The sequence below is a fragment of the Silene latifolia genome, chromosome 4, assembly GCF_048544455.1.
Source record: "Silene latifolia isolate original U9 population chromosome 4, ASM4854445v1, whole genome shotgun sequence".
Classification (NCBI taxonomy): domain Eukaryota; kingdom Viridiplantae; phylum Streptophyta; class Magnoliopsida; order Caryophyllales; family Caryophyllaceae; genus Silene; species Silene latifolia.
This window is the reverse complement of record NC_133529.1, coordinates 105,046,414-105,049,288: the sequence shown is the minus strand read 5'-3', so window position 1 is coordinate 105,049,288 and position 2,875 is coordinate 105,046,414. Positions and strand designations below refer to the sequence as shown.

The window sequence follows — 2,875 nt, the reverse complement described above, 5'->3', positions numbered from 1 at the left end:
TATCCCGGCCTCTCTAGCTTGGGACTCCTTTTGCAACATATTCTTCAACTCAGCAAACTCGGAATTTTGGGATTGTTGCTGCTGCGGCACATAGGGAGGTTTTTGATATTGTTGTTGCTTGTGAGGGGGCACATAAGCTTGCTGATCCTGCTGCTGTGGAGGTTGAGTCGGATTCAGGACATTCTGGCTACTCCACCTTAAGTTGGAATGGACATTCGGCTCATAGTACGTGTTTGTCTGCCTGTAATGTTGAAAGGCAGCACAAGACTCGAAGGGACTAGGACAATTTTCTGAGACATGTCCCTCAGCTCCACATCTTCTACAGACGAAAGGACCGTCTAAAACAGCATTTACTTGGTAAATACCTCCTTTTGAAGCTCCTCCCAGTTCATACTTGTCAAATCTCGCAGTGAGAGCTTCAAGTGCAGCTACAGAAGGAGATTCAGCGCTCCTTCTTTGATTCCCCCTGGAATTCCCATACTCAGCCTTGTGGGTGGCTAAGTCATCAATGATCTTCCACCCCTTAGTTTCTCCCATATTCTCAGCAAATCGGCCATTGGCTGCAGCATCCAAAATAGCTCTTTGATCATCGTAGAGCCCATTATAGAACTGATTGCATAGGCTCCACTTCTCGAACCCATGGTGCGGTATGGTTCGCACCAATTTCTTGAAACGGACCCATGCTTCATGAAAGTTCTCATCAGGCCCCTGTTTAAAGCTCGTGATCTGAGCTCTAATGGCATTCGTCTTCGAGGCAGAGAAGTATTTCTTGTAGAATGCCAAGGCCAAAGAACTCCAATCGGTGATCCCATGAGCAGCTCGATCCAGATCTCTGTACCACTCCCTTGCAGCATCACGGAGTGAGAATATAAACATAGTCTCCTTTATCTGGTCCTGGGTCACACCGGTCGGTGGGGGTATAGAGCAGCAGTAATCGATAAATATCTTCATATGCTTGGTCGCATCTTCATTTGCGGCTCCCCGAATCGGTTCCTCTCAACTAAGTTGATATAGGAAGGCTTCGGTTCAAATTTCCTATCAGCTCCGGTAATTCGAACCCCTTGTAAAGATTTTCACTGTCGGCTCGAATGACTTGCTATAGTTGCTTCTTCACCATGACTGGAATTTCGGAGAAGTGACTGTCTCAAAGAAGAAATAGAAGCGAGGAGATGTAGGTGGATCTTCCTCGAACAGAGCGTTCTCGTAGTAACTTGACAGAGTACTCAGCTCTTCCTCTGTCGGCAACACCCTTGATGATCGTCTCAACTCAAGCAAGGATTTCTCAATCTCAGGATTAAACGGTACTAGTTCACCACCATGTGACCTGCGCATAAGAAGAAACTACAAAAATAATATAAGAAAAGTTTAAGGAACAGATGTCCCTTAAACTAGGAAAGACTAAATAAAAACAACTAAAAATTAGAACAATTGCCTCCCCGGCAACGGCGCCAAAATTTGATACCCGTCGTTGTGAGTACCAAAAATAATATTTATACTTCCTATTAAGACTAACCTAGGCTAGTGGTAACAGGGTCGAACCACAAGGAGGCGAATGTAATTAAAAGTTGTCTAAATTTAATCTAAGGTAACAAGTGTGAGGGTTGAGTTGATTTGGTCTATAGCTAATAACAATAAAAATTAAACTAAAGATATATATTAAATCAAATATAAAGAAGGGTACTAGGATGGTCGGTTCACTATAGTTTCGGCGGCAGCAAACTAAGTCGGTCTAAATCAAACACATGAGGCGGGAAACCAAGAGGTCCTCTCGGTCCACTCTCAACAGATAGCATCTTTCGATCTCCCTATAAGTCCCTAATATCACTAATACTGACTCTCGTCCTAAAAAGTGACTAACAATCTAAACTTTACCTATCTTTCGATCTCAGCATAGTTTAGTCAGATTAATTGGTGGTCACTCAACTGTCCCTATCTCTCGATCTAATGGGTCAGTCACATCCTAAACATTCAACTAGTCGTGTGCACTCGATTCGTCGAATAAAGAATTAAAACAATTAAAACAAAGGTAAAACCTCACGTGGTCAGTCGATCGACCAGGTATGGCAGTCGATCGACTGACACGCGATTTCAGGCCGTGTTAATTCTAATGCCGCCTACACTATAATTCCCCTACATCCTAGTACGAATAAATTAGCTACTCATACTAAGAATGATAACAACAATAAGATTGACTATTAAATCTACTGAATTCATGATTAATGCGGAAAGATAAATAAATAACATAAAACGGCAAAATTGGCTTGGAACCTAACTAGCAATTTCTATACTATCAATGCAATAAAGATGAACTGAAATAGAACAAAAGGAATACCGAAATTGCAGAGGAATTGTAATGGAATGATTAGAAGTACGAACGAAAATCCGATGCAAACCAATATTCCAAACCCTAATTATTGATATTCTAAAACTGAATGTAAAACTAGATAATAATTCGATGCCTATTCTGATGTTCTAGGTTACGTTATATAGCAAACTAACGTAACTTTTATTTCCAAAACCTAAATACAATGGGCTTGCTTTTCCTCGATCTTTTAATTCTCGTCTGAAGTAGCGGTGTGGTCGATCGACTGCTGGGACCAGTCGATCGACTGGGATGCAGTGTACAGTAGCTTCTGGATCCCGTGGGTTGGTCGATCGACTAAGGGTACTGGTCGATCGACTACTTTAGCTGGTACTTGACTTCTAAAATCTCGTGGATTTGTCTTTTGGGCCTTGAAATACGCACCAAGCTCGTTCCTTAAGTGAATACTTCACGTCAAATGCAATGCAGGATTCTCGGGGACGGATTTAGCTCAATTTCCGTTGAATTCTTCACATTTCTGCAATAATGTACAAAAACGCGAAAGTAGACGAA

At 41.9% G+C, this 2,875-nt stretch overlaps 1 non-coding gene across 1 annotated transcript; it reads left to right on the top strand.

Moving 5' to 3' along the window:
• The first annotated feature begins 634 nt into the window (after positions 1-634).
• On the top strand, positions 635-741 carry LOC141653959 (small nucleolar RNA R71). Its single transcript, XR_012547546.1, has one exon. It is a non-coding gene; the product is annotated as a small nucleolar RNA R71 (small nucleolar RNA).
• Positions 742-2,875: the final 2,134 nt, after the last annotated feature.